At 41.7% G+C, this 19,780-nt stretch overlaps 1 long non-coding RNA gene across 1 annotated transcript in view; it reads left to right on the top strand.

Moving 5' to 3' along the window:
• The window catches only part of LOC107320349, a 76,050-nt gene that overhangs the window by 20,506 nt on the left and 35,764 nt on the right, over nucleotides 1–19,780 (top strand). The window contains exon 3 of the long non-coding RNA XR_001558227.2: nucleotides 14,095–14,202. This is a non-coding gene — a long non-coding RNA (uncharacterized LOC107320349). The remainder of the gene's footprint in view (nucleotides 1–14,094; nucleotides 14,203–19,780) is intronic.

Raw genomic sequence — 19,780 nt, forward strand, 5'->3', positions numbered from 1 at the left:
AAACAGCATTAGTTATATTGATTTGAACCTTACTGACTCACAAGGGATGCTTAGCGTGGCTTCCTCAGATGCAAATTTCTATGGTGTAGATCCTCATATTTACTCAGGCAAATCCCACTGTCCATAGTGTAAACAATCTTTCTTCTACTCTAAAATCGTAAACTAAGTGCAAGCTAGAGTGACTTCTCTGATAGTCCACTCACTGGTTGCTGAACAGTGAGATGTTTTTTGTCTTACTCTTTGCTGTTACTAATCACTGCTCGACTTGTAGTGAAACGTCTCTCTCTGAACATGAGGGATGTGACTTTATTGCCCCTGAATGAAGCAGGAAAGATTTCAGCAGCCAGTGGATTATATCCTTCCAGAGATTTTCCTAGGTTGTTCAGGATTTATTGAGTACGAGGGGTGGATCTGATCTATCAACCGCCCAGTTGTTTCACTGAGGTTATAACTGAAAGTCTCAGCAACTAGGGTATGTAAGAGTTTGATCCTCTGAATTTGCAACTCCCCTGATTTCCAGGTTCAATAGGCAGAGAGCTGCGTTTGTTAATGCATTTATCATTACAGAAACACAGGCAATATTAACTGTGCAACAAAGGATGAGTGATTTCAGAAACACACTGAAGAGTAACTTCAGACGCAGAGTGGAGATTAGCTGGGGGAGGAAAAGGGTGGAAGAACCTCAGATCTGTGCTTGCCCTGGAGATAGAGGAAAGCGAGCAGCTTTCAAAGGAAGCTGCAGCTGTCAGCTCTTTACTTTGGAAGGCTTTTCTCTTTCTCAGAGGTGATCTTCCCTGGGGCTGTTGCATGGATGGACAGCCCATTTTCCACTGCTCTGAGGCAGAGCAAGGCTTGGCACTGGCAGTCTTGACCTCTGCTACCCTGTGAGGCAGTGCAGTACAGGGGACAGACAAACTGTTCAAAATTAGAAACAACCAAACATTTCCAGAAGAAAGTGCACCTTGATATAGCAAGCTAAACTTGGCTAAAGACATTGTTTCTCTAGGTATCTTACACAGGCTCTTGAAGGCAAGCTGTGGACCTGCAGTGGTCTGTAGGTCAGAAGAGTGAGACTGTGCAAATTTGAGCATACTCTCAGATGTCTGCCCAGAGGAACTGCTGAGACTGTTGCTCCTCACACCTAGAAGGCTGTTTAGACACAAGTGATTGTATGCACTTCCAGCGCTGAAGGTTAGAAAAGCAATAGGAGAGCTGCTGTGCTCTTTTCTTTTCCTTCCCTTCTTCTTTCTCTAGCAATTTTCCATTTGTAAAGGCTGATTTTTATGAAAGCTTCAGGGTCCGAAGAAATGTGCCCCATTTGATGAAATTTCACTCAGAAAACACATCAGTACTTCCAGGAGGTTGAAATGTTTCATTTAGGCTTTTTTTTTTATGACTTCTTACTTAGATTCCTATTTTCTCCTTTAAAGTAATGGTGGAATATAGTGTAGTGAAGTTAAAACACAGGCTGAACTTACTTACTGACCTACAGTGAAGAGTTTCTTTCTATACATTGTTTTTTTATTCCTTTTTGACTTTTTTTTTTTTTTTTAAAAAAAAAAAGAGACAAACTTGATCTTGTAGAACTTTCTTTGGCAGAGATTCCAAATTCTGTTTAGATCTCTTGAATCGGTGTGTTAGGTGTACACGCATTTGTTTGATATACTTCCTCCTTACCTGAAAGAGCTACCAAGCCAAAGTGGTAGAGATTTACTTGTGAAATGGGAGCCACAAGCACACGGGGAGTCATGATTTCCCACTAGGTACAGTATTTGAAATCCTCCCTTTGAGGCAGTATAATTGACTCCTATGTCTGTTGTTCCTTGGAGATTTGGAGATTCTAAATATAATTTTTTAACAGCATGTCTCTGGGGCCCTAGCTCACTCTGTTATTTCTCCCTCCCTCCCCCTCCTTCTCTTTTTAATTGTGGATGTCACATTCCAGGTGCTGCAGGATTATAACATAGTTCCCTTGCTGAACTACATTTCAGGAGATCTTGTGTCATTTTTGCTGATTTGTAATAATATCTTATTATAACAGGCTGTGAGGCTAGGCATTTTGAGAGAAAATTTCTTCTTTAATTTCCCCTCAAGAATATTTATAATTGCTTTTAAAACTTCTTGATGTCCTAAACGTCTGAGCTTTTGAAGAAGACCTTTTGGATGGCTGTACACTTTTCTCTCCACGTTATCACAAACTTCTCTCCAGATCTGTTCCCAGCTTCATTCCCATTAAGTAAAACATTTTTTCACAAGGCTTAGGTAGCTTTCTGTGCCTTCCCAACTCATGATCCCAATGGAATGGAAGGACCTTGCTTGTAGTCTAGTTGAGAAGAAAAAGGAACTAGCTGATGGAGGAGAAATATAGTTGACAACAAGTATGCTGCACTGGAGACTGTAATGAAGAAAAAGGCAGATGATGGAGTAGCAAAATAATCAACCAATGTGCAGGAGAGAAAAAAGATGGGCATAGCTGGGGACACATTCACAGGGGAAACTGAGAGAAAACAGAAAAAAAATTGCAGCAGATAAATTAGGAAATGAGGACAGCACTCTACCACCAGTCCCAAAGGATTGCTCTGTTTTCTAAGGGATGCTTTAATTTCTTGGTCCACTCACCTCTCAGAGTGAGGCTACAGAGTAGAAAAACATCCACAGAATGGCATCTCTCACACAGGAGAGATGCTCCAGACCTTCCCCTTCCTCCTTCCTTGCTCTGTATTTGCTAGAACAACTGTCTCTTCCCCTTCATCTGATGTACAGTTTGTTGCAAGACTGCAAGGATCATGAGGGGCCAAGCCAAAGGACATAACATCCTCTGAATGCTCTTCTGCAACTGCTGTGTCCCTCTGTTTAGACAGCTTTTGCTGTCTCTGGGTCACAGCATACAAGGTTGCTCACTCTGACGATTTAGACATCTTTGGAAACATGGTCCTTGAATGGCATGTTGTGCGCTACCACAGACAGACCTGGACCAGTGACTTTGTTCTGTTTCAATGGTTATATTGTTGGCCTTTGGTCCCTGGTGCATCCAGTACGGAATCCCACTATGAAGACTTGAACCCAAAGGACATCCCTTGAAAAAGTGACTGTCCTTCACTCCAGGACAGGTGTTACTTCCAGAATCCTTTCAGAGAAGGTAAAAATTATCAGTGCCATGCTAAGGAAAATCCTCAGCGCAGTGAGTGAATTGCAGCTCAAATGAACTTGCAATTTCTTGCATGCACAGAGAGTATAAGAAAGGCTGTCACAAGACTGATATTACCAGGAAGGTTTTCAGACAGCCCATCCACTGAGACATGCTCCCAAAAGAGTAGCCATACTCCAGGGAGAGACTCCTCTGTGCCTGAGAGAATGATTTCTGGCATTGATGTAACACAATTAGTAAGTAAGTAAGATCTTGGTCTAGGAAATAGAATGGTAGTTTGGGATAAGCTTGTATAATACATGTCCCTGTGTTCACTTCTTTATTCATTATACAGAAATAGCAACATGGGGTAAAAAAATATGCAGGAATAGATGAATGTGTAGCAAAAAGAAGAAATAAAGCAAGGAAAATGAGAGTACAAGTGCCAGCAGGAACAGTAGTGAAATCAGTGATATTTTGGGGAAATGTTTGTACACTATTTAGTTGGGAAATTGATCAACATTAGACTGAAACAGCCAAGGTGCATTCAAGGCACATGAAAATCAGAGCAAGATAACTGTTTGTTATGAACTGGTTATTATAGAATCATCAGACACGTTAGAGTAGTAGTGAAGACTAGAAAACAGGTATTGAAGGGTGGGTGGTTTTCGGGAAAGACAGAAACAAACATTAAATTAGTTGAGAGATTAAGGATATGGTGGGCAAATAAGTAGCAGCAAAGCTCAAATGGAATTGGCTTGGGTCAAAATTGCTTTGGGGAGGAACTGGGAAAATGCTGTCTTTATTACCCTTGGGTGTCTGAAGATCATAAATCGCTGTAACCTGTGTGTGAGAGGGAGAAAAATAACTAGGAATTATGTCAGTTTAGAAGACTGTATTTTCTGAAATTTAGATTGTAAAATAGATGCTATTAATAAAAGTAGGGACTGGTTATTCTTGAATGTGATAGCTAAAAGACTTCATCACCAAATAATCACTGAGACCCATCAGAGTGCTGCTATTCTAGCCTTGATTTCAGTTAGCAGAAAGAATTTTACAGGAGAGCTTTATATGGAACCTAACAATAGATTGATCATGAGTTGGATAGCAACATGGTAAATAACAGGCAATTTGATTTTGTCAGGAACAAATTGTATAAAGCCAACCTGATTTCCTACTCTGACAGGTAACAAGTCTTGTAGATAACGACAGAGCACCTTGACTTGTTAGGTTTTGACACTGCCGCATGTGAGACTTCCATTAGCAGTCTGGAGAAATGCGGCGTGTATAAAATTACTATGATATGGATTCAAAACTGTTTGGAAAACCATTCTTGTAAAGCAGTTATCAACGATTCACTGGCTGACTAGAAGGATCCATCAAGTTAGATTCTATGGTCACTGATAATGGAGGTTATGGAATAATGCATGCCCTTAATAAATGTTAGAATACCCTGTTGAATACATGTGTGCATGCTACAGGGGATGTGATTCAAATTCAAAATGATCTAGACAGATTGGAGAAAATACCTGCAAAAAATGGGATGCAGATCAATGAAGATGCGTACAAAGTGTTGTGCTGAGGATCAAGCAATAGTAACAGCACAAGATGGGAGTGACCAGGTATAGGTCTGCTGAGAAGGATCTGGAGGGTTACTGCAGATCACAAAATGCCTGAGTCAATAATAGTAAGTCAGCTCTTGTGAAGAAAGCAAACATCATCCCGAGATGTATAAGTAAGTAGCACTGTCACATGTAAGATACGTGACGTAATCTGTTTTAAATTCAGTCTGAGTGGGATCAGGTTGTGGATGCTGCATTTTAAGATATGACTCTGTTGGACTTGGTCCGGAACAGAAAAACAGGAATGCTTTAAAATGTAGAAACCACAGCCAGTGAGGGAAGATTGAATGAGCTGCTTAGTCTGTGAAGAGAGGAATGAAAGTGTTTATGAGGAATGAGGAAGCTACTATGAAGACAATAACCTTTTCTTTGTGCCTATGGTAGAAAGGACAAGTAATAATGGCCTAAAATTGCAGGAAAAGAGATTCAGATGAGACATTAGGGAATGTTTTTGGAGGGTAAGGGGAGTAATATAAGGAACGGATTGCTTAGGGAGATTATGGAGTCTGCCTTTGGAGGTTTACAAAAGCAGGTTAAACACATGCCTGTCAGGAGTGATGGAGGTCTGGACAGCAGATCATCGCTTGGGGCAGAGATGGGCTACGTGAGCTCTCAAGGTCCATTCAAATCCTACAGCTATATGGCTCAGTTCAAATTGAGTAGCTGGATAAATAAGAATGAATCATAACTGAGAGTTTCTTTCTATTTCCAAAGGGCAAACTTTGTTCAAGCAGAGAAATCAGTAAGTCGGCTGGACCTGGAAACTCAGAGACTTTAAAAGAGGGCAGTAGGAACACATTTAATTGAATAGTGCAAAAACATTTGGAATTTGCATCCTAGGAAAAGGGAGCAAACTTGGAGGAGATGAACAGCCAATTTATTTTAAAAGGTTAACTTTAAAAAACATCTCACCCAGAAGCAGAGAGCCTAGAAGGAGCAAAGCAGGGCAGAAACTGCAAATTCTCTACAGTATTAACAACGTTCTGAAAGTTGCCTTCCCTTCAAAGGGTAATGAAGCCATTTCTGGTGGCATTGCAGAGCAGATGGGAGGCGAATGGAGATGGGATGAGGCTGGGAGGCTGCAGAGGAGTTACAGAAGGTTTCAGTGAACGACAGACAGAGAAAGGAGTCTTCCACTCTTCCTCCACTACTTGGTACCCTTTCAACTAATGTAATCTCAAAATACAGATTTGCCTCTATTTTCCCCCTGCCCTCATCTTCTGAGAGGTTACAAAAGTATCTTGTTTCTACTTTGATGCCAAGGCAGCTGCCCATCTGCATCTTTCAGGATGCTGCTAGTGGTAGCACCTTTGAAAGGGGGAATTGTGACTTCAGAAACAGGAAGCAAAGAAACTAGACTGGTAGGGGGCTGTGAGAAAAGTCTGCCTTTCTCCTCTGATTGCCATTCGGAGAAGCAGAAGACAGGACCAGAAGCTCCTGTTGTTTGGAGGGCATACTCCTGTGGTAGTAGCTACCACCCTGACCTGGTCTGAGTAGGTAATCACAGCAAGGCTAACTCTGCAGCTCTAGGTATAGGCCAAACATGCAATAGGTCTGTGGCCCCTTTATTACCCCCCAGCAGCCTGCTGCTCTTGATAACTGCCTGCACATCAAAGCAGCCTTGGAAAGGAGATTAAGCAACAAAGAAAGGTATGTCTTGGGAGGTCAGGAAGTGCAGGGATGAAGTGAGAATTGCCATAAGTCAAACTGAGTCAGTCCCTGCAAAGGAAATGAAACAAACAGACAAACAACAACAAAAAAACACACAAAAAAATCAGAATAAAAATCAAAATAAAACAAAAACCCACTGTTAGAGACTCTATACATAGGAGAAAAAATTGCACAGCTCTAAACAAGAGGAATACTTTGCCCCTAAAAGCAGTAATACAGAGTGTGGGGCAAAGTCAGGTGGACTAATGGGAATAAATATACTGAAAGGGCAATAATTGCATGCAAGATGGAAACATTTCAGAGACCGTACAGTGTTCAAGCCAGGGAAGCTGGGAAATCATCTTCCCCAGCATGCTAAAAGAACTGGTCCATGAAATCACAGGCCTGGTACATGGTTTCTTTAATAAATCTATCCAATCACTCGGGGGTTCTTCTGCCTGGATAATAGCAAATGTAGTACCCATATTTAAGAAAGGGAGGGAGAGTGATCTAGGCAGCTGCAGGCTTGTTATTTTGGCCTCAAGGGCATAGATGGATTCAGAACAAATTATGTCAGAAAGAATAATTGAAGACATGGAATATAAAATGGGATATAGTGCAACATGCCATTATCAGAAAGAGATTGTACCAGACTGACTTGATATCTGTCTTTGATAAAGTAAGTGATGTTCTAGACAAGGGAAATGCAGTAGATCTCCTCTATCTGCACTTCATTAAAATCCGGTATGGTACCTCCTGGGAAATCAGTAGTTAAATGAGAGAAGATGAGGATTAGTACAAGAATTGTGAGGTGACTAAGGAACTGGTGAAACAGAGGAAAGAAAGCAGTGCTGGGAGGACATGGCTAGGTAAGTTCTTAAGACTTGGTCATGGTGGCCATGTCTTCAGGGACAACAACAGGCCTAAACTTTGGGATGAGTTAACTTTAAGAGGCAGCATCATCAATGTCCGGAAACACTTCAGTATCACACAGGGTATTGTAAGGACTGGGTTAACAGTGATGTGAGGGAACACAGCAGTATGGAAATCAAGGCCATAGATTTGGGCAGCATGAGTGAGTTTCACCTTCATACTGAAAGCTTATCAGTTTGAAACAAGAAAACAGGAGACAGACCTGCTTGTACCAGTCAATCACAGTACAAGTATGAGCTCACAACTTGAAATGGCCATTGGTGAGAGGTAATTGAAATTTTAGGATGTGCAAGCATATGTTAGAAGATACATGAGAAACACAGCAATACCACAGCTGTTGTATGAAGATGGTATAGACATCACCTGGAAGAGCTGGTCATCATTCTTGTCAATCTTTTTCAAGAGAGAAGAATTAAAATTGGTGCAAATGCCAGTATAATCAGGATAATGGTTAACCAGTTATGTCAGAAGAAATAAGCCTGCCATGTTTGGTCTAGTCAGATGAAAACTGAGAGGAGACCATTATTCTCTGCAAACACATAACTGGATCAAATAGAAGGGAGGGAGATGAGCTGCTTGAACTGAAGTTCACTGTTCTCATAGAACTGGTCAGCCAAACTTGTACTGGGAATTAGATTGATCTGTCCATCAGAGGAGTAGCCCAAGCATAGCCTTTCAAGGACTGCATTAGGATCAGACAGCATAAGGTGCTATGAGCACTCCATGTTGAAGGATGAGGCTGTTCAGCATGTCTCTCTGTGAGATCAAGAGCTCAGTGCCTTGTGATGTCACTTTCTGCTTTTGTATCATGTATAAACTGGCAAGAAATTTCAAGGCAGTTGTAGTTAATGCCTGGATCACGAGGAGCTGTATCACTGACTGCCAGTGATACCTGGAAGCATATATAGAGGGTTACAGCCCTTATAGCTGGTCTAGTAAATTCCTCCCCAAACTGCTGTTTCTCTGGGATGTGCCCTCAAGGTGTTGTACACCATGATGCACAGAGACTAGGGTGGTATAAGCAGGCCACACTCATAAAGCAAGCCAGGAACAGGGATTTATACCTCTTTCTCTCCTAAAATCAGGTTCCATGTGGATGAGTAAACAGAGTTGCAGCACTAGTAGAACTGCTCATGAAAACAGTTCCACTTTCCTTTGCAGGGAGAGATATTCTCTCTGTAGCAAAGAAAGTATCCACCCCATTGCCCTGTGCATTCACAGAGAAATCCCACCTTGGACAACCTGCCACTACCAATAGTGACTGATGGCTCTCCTGTATGCGTTGGTGGCTTTGCACTGAAACGAATGTAAACATCACAGGCGCTATCACTGTGAACAGTCACTTCTTCCATCCGTCATCCTCAAGGGATTTGCTCCTGTCATCCCTTTGCTTTAAGCTGGTGGAGGGAGTATCACAGCCGTTCTTAGTTAAAGGAGGAGGGGGTGAAGGCCCATCTGGGCCCTTAGTTTGATTTCATATTTATGAAACAGCTTAAATGTCAGCTTGAGTGAAAAACGACACCTTCCCAAGCTTCTCATATTAATGCCCCTGGCTGCCACCAGTTTCTTTAGGAAGGCAGCTTGTGGTTTTTCCTCTCCCTCTACCCCAAAGGCTGCAGGGGAAGATGAATTGGACTGATAGATGAGACTGCAACTGCCGATAAACTGTTGCTGACAGGAGAGAGAGAGAGGTGGGAGGTGGCCAGCACTGAGGAGGAAGGGAAGGAGATGGTGGAAGAAAAGAGAGATACAGGGAATGGTATGTATTGCAGAGAGGTGGGAGTGTGGCCTACACTGAAGGCGGGCAGAAGATAGTAGATGGTGAGGAGAAAATAAGGAAGCCAACAGCATATGCTAAAGAAAGAGGGTGATGCTGTAAGAAAAAATAAAAATAACGTGCAATATATATAAATAATAATAATTTAAAAAAATGCACTTCAGAAGCATTAATTATACATTACAATGTATGTATGTGTGAAGCAACATATAAAAATACACCCAGCATCAGTGGAAGAACTTCCTCTTGGGTCTGTGCTGAGAGTGGTGCTGGGTTGCTGTATGCAGATCTGAGGGTCTTCTGCAGATGTACTTGCATGACACTAGGGTCTGCACCAGAGGGTGGTGGGCATGGAATGGGCTGCACAGGGCTGTGGGCACAGCACTGAGCTGCTGGAGTTCAAGGAGTGTTTGGACACTGCTCTCAGACATAGGGTTTGGGTTTTTGTGGTGCTGTGTGGAGTCAGGAGTTGGACTCAATGAGCCTTGTGGGTCCCTTCCAACTTGGGATATTCTCTGTTTCTATGATTCCTTGAATATGGAGAATTACCTGTTACTCTCTCTGGGAGAAATCTGATGTAGGCTTCTGATTACGACAAACCCAGTAATTACTGGATTGAGTCTGGACAACGTTTTTGGAAATGACATGGAGTAGATAAACAGTGAGAAAGTAGAGGAAACACCCTGTCTCTTGCATAGATGTGAGGGGGATAGAGGAGAATGAGACATTTTAGCCCAGAATTTTGAGCTTAATTTTTGAGGGACACCTTTTGTCCTACATGAATTCAGAGCAAGGTGGGGGTTGCTGTGAGCACTCTGGGGTAAGGAAAACCCCCATTGTATTTGTATTCCAGAGGAGAAACACACCTGCTGATTTCACTAGGCGTCGCTGCTGGCAGTCCCCAAATTTACCTGTGAGTCTGGTGCTCTCAGCACTGACATCTGCTCCCTTTTCTGTTGCTGAAAGCATTCAGTTAGTTTGTTGGTTGTTTCTTTTTTTCCTTTAACTCGGAGGTGTTTCTGAAGTCTTACTCTGTCTAGGTTCACAACGCTCAGTACCTCTATCAGCTGTTACACTGTTTTGAGCATTCTTTTGGCAATAGCATATCACTCACTTTTCAGCATCTCAGTCAGTTCTTGTCACTTTTTCTCCCTGATTGAGATAGTAAAAAAGCTTGCTTCCATTTCATCTTTATCCCCTATGGTCAGCTCTGTTTACAGACTCACTTCTTGCTTTTTAACTTGGCAAAGATGTGCAGTCTGAAGCCCCGTGTTCCTGGGGATCTGAGTCCCTCTGTGCTGACTCTTTTGTGACATTCCTCAGCTCTGTTTCATTTCCCTGTTTAATCATCCTCCTCCTTGCCGTGGGTCGTGTTAGATTGGTTCCTGACATCACATTTATATACCATCTGCTGGCTAATAACGTGCAGGGGCTTGGTTTCTCCTAATAACAAACCAGTCTAGCTTTAGAATACTTAGAGATAAGGAGCTCTGCTTGCCAGGCAGGGGCATGCAAACCACAGTTAAACACCTCTCTTGTTACCTTAGCTCTTGCCAGCCAAACTCAATGGCACCATCTTTTTAACAGCATGAAGGGCTTTTTTTCTACATATCTTAGAATCTCTGTTCCACTACTAAACTAAACTGCATCTGCTCATTCTTTCCCTGTTTGAAAGGCCTCACTGAAGCCAAGGAGCCAGTTTATGGAGCTCAGTGTGGCTGGAGAAAGCTTGCCTCTGCAGAGGATTGCCCTAATATTGACAGCGTGATCCTGAGCAGACTTTCATTGAAATAGTTTGCTTATGTGCCAAGGAATTAGATACACCTCAGAAAATTTTCCTGATAGTGAAGCTGCTTGGCTTGCAATGCCCTGCTGCCATTTAACAACACTCTCCTTTCCTCTGGAAAAGACTCCTGCCCATGCCAAACCACAGGCTGTGTCTAGGAGCAATCTGGGATGCCGTTGTCTGGCCTCAGCCAAAAGCAGAGCAGAGGTTGCACCAGCAATTTGGCAATGTGGACAATGGGATTCCAGTTACTGGGAAATCTCCCTGTGCCTAAGTCAGAAGCCAGAAAGGATATATTTGCTTTGCAGCGTTTACAAGCTTGAGGCTGACTACCAGTCTGTGCTTCAGTTTTGGCAATGAAACTTCATATCATGATGCAAACTTCTCCTAAGGGTGAGGATTTCAAATCCAACCCAGACACAGTTGGGTGAGTGGTTCTGAGGAGCTGTCTTGCCTCCTTGCTCATCCCACAATACCAGTGACTTCAACAGCTTTTTAGGAAGAGCAGTCAGCTGAGAAGATGCAAACTAGGCAGAAAGGCAGGAAAACAAGCTTCATACCAAAGCAGAGAATCACATCAGGTTGGACATTAGAAGGAGAGGTGAGGCAGTGGCACAGCTGCCCAGGGAGGTGGTGCAGTTGCTGGTGGCGTCCGAGAAACATGCAAGTGTGACATCGAGGGACATGGTCTAGAGTGGTCAAAAGGCATGGATGGATGGATGGATGGATGGATGGATGGATGGATGGATGGATGGATGGATGGACGGACGGACAGACTATTCCAACCATAATGATTCTATGATCTAATTTTATTTTCCTAGAAAACCTTTTTTTTTTTTTTTTTTTTTTGTAGCTGCATGCGACAGTGGGTTTGAACTCATGAGGTTCTGCTCAAGTTTTCCACTCCTGTCTCCCTGGTGCCCCTGTTGCAGACCTGCAGTCACTCACGTTCCCTCTTTGCACCTCCTGGCTCCCCACGGGGTCTGTGAATAAGCAGCGCTAAGTGCTGGAAGGAAGGGAAACGTCTGGGCCATAGCAGGAGAGTGAGAGACATGGCAATTCCAAGGCTGAGGCCTCCTGAGCCCCCTGCTCTGGCAGCAAATCCTTGCCGGTATCCTCCGCTGTGAGCAGGCAGGGAAGCCGGCATGCTCCTGCTGTCTCCAGGTGGAGCTTTTACTCCAGCAGCAGCCACTGTAGCTCTCAGCTGAGTGCCGCGAAGGGCACCGCGAAGTACAATGTAAAATTACCTCGGTGCTTGAGCACACATGAGCCCTAAATAAACCCGAGCCTAATGCTCAATCCCCATCTCTCAAATCCTAATTAAACATCCACTGGTAATTCTGATGTTAACCCTCTCCACTCAGGGCTGCGTCAGGATCTTTAGAATTGGGCCCTTGGCTCTTTAGGTTCCTGCTTTGGGTCTCCTGCGTACAGGATTTAATTAAGTTGACCCAGTTTATGTCTAAAAAGGCAAGAAAAAAAAAAAAAAGAAAAAAAAAAAGATTAACCCCATACTCCTTTCCACATCTGACCTTCTAATAATGTTTGACAGCACTGAAAATGCTGCTCCGGGCTTCGGGGTGGTGGGGAAGGTCAATACAAGATCCACAGGTAGGCCTATTTCCCTTCCCTTTTGCATGATGCTCTGTGTTTATTTCACTTATTTATTTATTTAACTAAAGAAAAGAAAAACATTGCCTCCATGGCTGCCTGCTTTTGTGTTGAGTTAGTGCTGGCATGGGCACTCATGGGGGAAGAGTAAGCCAACACTTGCTGCTTTACAGGTGGGGAAGCCTTAGGGATATGGGCTGCCTCCTGTTTCCTCTGAATAAGAAGAGAAATAGGGATGCTTTGTGAGAAGCAGGTCAGGTATTTTTGTTGCAACGGCCTTCTGTCAGAATTAGGCTTTCTTGTGTTTCCTTAGAATTAGGATGTTATCACTGATGCTTTATTTTGTTTACTGGGGGAAGGAAAATGGATAAGAGATGCAAAAGAAACAGAGCCTAGGGGGAAGAAAGAGGTCAGGCAATATTTAAATAGTATGTGCTATTGTTTTCTTCTATGGAAATGACTCAGTTAGTAATAAAATCTTCTTAATAAAAGGATCAAAATGAAATATCACTGTTTTGAAATTTTAACTGGTGCTCTAGAGAACCTGAAACATTTTGTCTGTATTTTTTCTGTGTTATTTAAAAACAGATTAACCAGGTTGTGTTTTCACTCAGCTCCAGTCGTCCTGTTGTTGATGGACCTTCTTTCATGATGTTCATTCCTCCTTCTCTTTCTAGAGCACCTGAGTTTGGGACTGTTTGTTTTAAAATGCTATTCTCCTACTGTAGAGAACAGGGTGTGTTTAAAAATGTATTTGTTAGGGCAACTGGACCAACTAGAGATGGCACATAAGCTAACCAGGCTTGGCTGGTTAAGCCCCAGCAAACACATGCAGGGGTGTTAGGAAAGCAGCAAATAAACAACTGGCTATTTTGTGACCTACAGAAGGGACCCAGTGGCACCAAGTCTCTGACAGGGAGATTTGTTAGTCTTAGTTATTACTGTCAGCCTGGGTTATAGGTCTAGCTAGGATCCAGCTTTCCAAGCACTTCTGCAGGTTCAACTGGTTGAGAGTCTCTCATCTCTCAGCCTCTGCACTGCTTCCTTGCACACAGGGATGGGACTGCAGGGTGCGTAATTTCATATGACTTGCTCTAATATTAATATCTCCATGTGCAGCCGTCATTGCACTGAGAATAAACTGTTATTTTTTATTTTAAATGGTTAATATTCATCAAATGTTTATGAAAATACTTAACCCATAATGATGACAAACACGGTGCCTAATAAAGATAGAAGTGAAGATCCTCTTTGTGAATATGTAATCAGAAGAGTAAAGAAAATTACATTAAAAAGACTTCATTATGCCATTAAATGTGAGAAATGACTTTTTCTTCTCCATTTTAATTTTAGCATATTTCTTTTTTTTTTTTTTTTTTTTTTTCTTTTTTTTTCTTTTTTTGCTTTTTAAATATCCTGCCACTTTCATGAGACGGGTACATAAAGAGACACTGGCTGCTGTAACCAGAAGAACTCTGACTGGCGGCATCCATCATTCTCATCCACATTTTCACTTCATTTATCATTAAGAAAAATCAACACAATTTCTACCAATGATTGTAATTTTTTTTCTCTTTATTTTCCTTAGGGAGAGAGAGATTCTTATTACTGTCTGTGAATGCAACACGTTGCCTCAAAACCGTCTGTAGAGCTGCTGGCCCAGAGTCATTCCTCTAACTCAGGGGCTTACTGATTTGTAAGTATGTGTGCGCCTATTTTTGTCTGACAGCCTGGGGCTTGTAACTCACACCTCTGAAGCTAATAGGGTGAATCTTTGCTGTTTGAATTGAAATTTTTAAAGTAAGGTATTCTGATAGATTCATTTAGGGCTGTGTGTTGATAGGTCCAGAAAAAAATGGGTCAGACAGTAGATGGCATGTCTTCCACAACTGCCCAAAACTTCACAGTCCCAGGCCAGTCAGAAATGTTACAGTAGCTTTCAGATACTCTAAGTTGAATTGCGCTATGACGATAAATCTCTACAGCTTGATGGTTTAATGTGGTTACCCAGATTTGGGCTGTGGCAGACTTTTCTGAGGAGGAAGGAAAAGAAGCATTAGTGAACATAAACCTGGTATCAAAAAGGACTCATGAGAAAGAAAAAAGCTAGATGCACCCAAAAGCCTTGGTCTCCTCTGCAGTCTGCATTCATTAGCTTTGCCGATCAGCCATGGAGAAGGGGCTGTGCTGCTCTGCTTAAACGGGCAGCACAGCATGTGTGCTCTCAGAGGGAGCTCAGGAAGCAGCAGGTTCCTTTTAAGGAACACAGAAAAGAGGAAAGGAAGAATTTATTTAAGTTGTGTGTTAAATGCAGTTTTAATTTAAACAACTAACGTTAGCTTTTGGCAAGAAACTAGCAGTTCTGTATTTAACACGCACCTCTATTGCAACAGTGCTTCAAAACAAAACATGTTCTCATCTATTTAGGCTCTTATGTTGTACTCATCTCCATGGTAGCCAAATAACATACACCTCTTCTGCATCACCCAAGGCATGTCCCATGTATAGGTCTGCTCTTACCAAGCATTTATCTGAGGAGTATTAAAATTCATCTGAGACCTGTTCCCCTTAGTCAGACAAATGTCTCTTTGGTAAGCAAGGTATTGATCTGATGGCTCCCAGTTTGTGAAAGGCTTGAAGAGCGCTGCAGCTCATCTGTGTGTCTTCAGAAGCTTGGCCTGAGTTATGTGGAAATATGTCCTTCACAGACTTGTCATGTTAGCTCTCCTTTCAAAGCTGAGAAGAGCTTCCACGGGTGAGTCAGGTGCAGGCATTCTACGGATAAACAGATTGTGAAGAAGGCTCAAAGAGTTGTGAGGAGGAGGAGAGTCCACAAGTCAGATCTGTGACAAAGAGGCTTCCTAATCAAAACATGATCAGAGAGGCTGCTGCCTTCCCTCAGCCTACTCCTTTCCATCTGAAACTGCTGACAAATGGCTATGCTGTTTTTGCAATTACAGCTCTCTGAAAGTGATAAATTATTCTGATAATTCTTAAATACAGCAATTTTACGTGTATAATTAATACACGGGCGTGAGCACATGATAACTGGTAGGCCATGTTCAGGTTCCATTTACACCATAACAGTTCTGGAGTAGCACTATCTCTCACTGTTCATGGTAAATTGTTAAGAGATGGGGCTTACATGCTTTGAATACTGTACAGAAGTCTTCCCTGTCAGAGTAACAGAGACATAGTAGAGTTCATACGTTTAATCCCCACAGGTAAAACTCTCCCTCCCAGAAAACTGCTGACAGCCTTTTGCAGCAGTAAGGGAGAGGACCAGTCTCTCAAGTACTGCACTGATACATCCAAGAATGAGTCCTAACCTAAGAGCTTCAGGCCCTGAGTGCATTCTAGCCCTGAAGTTACCATATTTCTGGTCAAAAACATAGGTGTGGAGTATATACCAAATAGCCTATTGACTGTGCAAGGGACAAAATGCATAGCATCAGTCACGAGATCCTGCCTTCTCACCTGCTAGCATCAAAGAAAAGCAAGTCCTATGCTTTTTGTAGCTGAGTGTTTCCCCAGAGAATGGGCACTGCATGTAGAGTTCACAGCATGTGATGTAAGGCTGGCACCAGCAACAAAAAATACTCCATTTACAAAGCCAGAATAAGAATAGGAAAAGGAAATTGTATAGTAATATAGCCTCATGACACGGTTACCCATTAATGCCAGCTTTAAAGGTTAATGCAATTTAACTCGCTCTCAGCTATTACTCTGAAATAATATACCAAAGCCTCCTCTATAAGCAGATAACAGATAAGGATGCTTTATGATAAACACCTTCAATAAAACTGCAGAATTTTGCAATATTATGCTTGCGGGAGTGGCAGATTTGCCTTTATTTGTGCATATGTATGTGTATGGAGGAAACCAGAGAGGAGAAAAGGGAGCTGGAAGAGGAATTTTTGGCTCTTAGACTATCAGATAACTTGATAAATCTGTCTTGTGTGTGTAGCTTCTTGCTAATATAGTAGAAATGAATTGACATATCACATGTCTGCCGCAAGCTGAGTTTCCTTTTACACCGTCAGAAACAAAGGTGCTGCTATACAAACTGCCGACGAGAAAATTTGTTGGGTTTTATTTATTTATTTTTCCTGTGACAGAACAGAACTATGGTATGCCAGCAAAACGTAAAGCTCTTTCTCTCCCCTCATCCTGTTTCAAAGTGCTCCTACAAAATATTTCGGTGTTGGAGTTCTCCTTCCAAATAGTAAAGAAAGAAGTCAACCATATTTCACTACAGAAAACTGTGAGGCAGCTTAGAGCAGGGCTTACCATGTCTCCTTGTGGAGTACACAGTAAACGTATAAGCATGTACTACCTGGGGATCACTGTAACATTTCATTAATATGCTTAAAATACTTTGAGATCTTTCATTACATTCTTTCACAGGTTAAAGGACAATATTTGTACGACTGTGGGACAGTGAGATATTTTTATTACAAATGTTATCCTTAAAAATTTCAGTACTCAGGAAGGTTTTATATGTCTCAAACACACACACAGCAGCGTACAAGCGCACATGTATTTGGGGACTATTATTTCTTAAATCACTAGGCAAAAAGCATTTCACTCTGGAGAGAGAAGGTGAGCCCTGGTGCAAGAGTTCTATTCAGGACACAGGAGACAGATCCGCCTCCTCTGCCTCCTTTCCCTCAGAGTTTTTCCCCTTACCGATGTGACACTGTCATCCCTACTTCTTCCAAAATGTTGTTGATAGGAAGCAGTGTCAGAGTCTGGTGTGAAGCTGAAAGGTCACACAATGCTAGTGCACTGTGATTCTGTGCAGATGTGCCTTGCGTCAGCTGTTTGTCTGTCAGTTATTCCCTCGAATTGCCTTTTTTACACAGCAGATTATGTCTTTATGTTTGAAGAGCTTTTTTTCCCCTCTTGAATTGTCTACTATTCCTCAGGATGCTTTTATTTTTCTGTTCAACATTCCTCTCTTCTGCTCCAAATCTTCTTTTCCTTTTGGCTGGAATATGACGTTGCCTTGAAAAGAACCATTGCTATTCTGTGATGTATCTGGCAAGGCTATTTTCAGAAAGGGAAATATGAGGTATTTCGGTAGTACCGTGAGAAACTGAGGAAACCTCAGTTAAAATATTGTGGCCAATTTGGGTCACCACTGATTAAAATAAAAAGTAACGAATGGTAAAGTGTTGTGAGAATGATTAGGGGAAAGAGCAAAGCTTTTAAAAAGTGTGTGTGGGAGGCTTGGTTAGACTAGCAAAGAAAGACAAGAAGGTAAATACCAGGATGCAGAATTGTTTCAACTGAAAAAAGGCAGTGCTTAAGGATCAGATGAGTATAAATTAGGTAGGAAATTAGGAGAAGGTTTCTGAACTTCAAAGGGAAGAAATTCTGGCCTTCCATACAGGATTCCAAGGGCAAGGAACTTAAATAATTAAGAACTAATGCTTGCTAAGTTCATAGAAGGACCTTTATTGCATTTATATTTTAATTAATTAATTTCATGCTTCAGAGTTTCCAGTGACCACTACTGGGGTAAAAAAGGAAGTGCCTTCATTTCCTAGTCCTTTATTTTCCTGGAAGGGTATGTAAGAGTGGGAGGTAGGAATAGTGAGGAGGGGCCAACTGATCTTTCTCTAGGCATTAAGTTGGCCAAACAAGGAATTGGCTGAAGCTGAAGACAAGATAGTGTGTTTTGCTGGTGCTTTTGTTGGTATTGTATGATTGATGTCACTTGAACTAAAAGCCTTGACTGGATGTAGGATTTGCTCTGAGCTATAAACCAAGGATGGTTTAGTCTGATTGCTTGTTTGGTCTTCCTCTGTAGCTGCATGGAGCCTGATTCACTTCCAAGGACTCTTTGTGTGTCCACCTGCATGCAATTGTATGAGTCTAAGAACCTTCTAAGACCCTTCATCCTTCCCATTGCCTTGGTTGGGCATGTTAGTTTTGTGGGTGTTTTTTTGTTTTGTATTGTTTTGTTTTCATTAAATGTTGTAAGGTTCTGCTTTGTTTTCACTTTAATTGGAATGGGATTGAAGTAGACATGATGGATGTTTCTCAGCTTACTGTCCATTTCATTGTTTCCTATAGTTGTTGGAAGATGTAATCAATAACCAATACATTCAAATTCTGTTCTATGTCTGTTCAGCAAATAATTTATCTCCTCTTTATTTCTGCCACTATCTTTGAATTTTTGGGGTTATTTACTTCTTCTTTTATTCTTCCTTCTCTTCTAATCAATTTTTTTTTCCCACTTGGTTTACCTTTCTCCTTGGATTTCTTCCTCCATTCTCTACAGGTTAATCTTTCCTTTTCCCACTGTAAGCACCTTTCTCTACGTGATTCCATGGAGGTTAGTGCATGAAATTTTACAGAGATATGACTTTTAAAGAAACAGTTTTGCACGCTGTGGATATCCACATTTCTGGCAGTGTTGTCACTGCAAATCTGAATTGGATTAATGTGGAATACACAAGTTGTTTCTTTGCTTATTCCAAAACTCATATTAAGAATCTAGACTAAAATCTCCAAAAGTTCTAAAGATCATTTTATGCCCTCAAATGCTGTGAAGCATCCTTTGTTAATAAAACCCCAAAGAACAGATGAGTAGACCAAGAACTCAATCCCTTCTGTTGTCCATATCCGTGACCTACCCAGAGGTTCCCTTCAGACATTTCTAGATTGTGTTTTCTGTGGTAAACCTTTAGGATCTTATATTCACACCTGTTTGGGATGCGTATAGTTTACTTGCTGATGCTCAGAAGGATTGCAGCTGAGACATAGTTCCTGGCATTCTAAATAATGGTGGAACTTCCATAACTTTCATGTTCATTTATTTCTATCTCTATGGAATGAGTCTCTCACGAGCACCTACTGAGTGAAGGCATGCCACACCAGTCCCACATTATTCCTTTGACATTCACATTTGTCTTTGCAGTTCTTAAATGGGGAAAGAAAGAGAAATCTTTATGCCTCTGTCCTGGCTACCAGCAAGCATCACATGGAGAAGACACTGGATCTCATGTCTGGTGTTCTTGTGGCAGTAAGTTCTAATGAGTAAGAGCAGACTGGTGTCATTTTTGTTCACCTCACGTGTATCCAAAATACCTGCTGGCTTTCTTGACGTCACATTGCAAAGACCTGCTTAGCAGCATAGCTGACTCTGAATTATTACACACACACACACAAATATATATATATATCTTAGCTTTGTTTTATATACTTTGTTTTATACGAAGATTTGAGTTTGTACACAGCAGATGTTCCAGTTGGACTGAATGAAC

Source organism: Coturnix japonica, chromosome 1 (assembly GCF_001577835.2).
Source record: "Coturnix japonica isolate 7356 chromosome 1, Coturnix japonica 2.1, whole genome shotgun sequence".
NCBI lineage: Eukaryota > Metazoa > Chordata > Aves > Galliformes > Phasianidae > Coturnix > Coturnix japonica.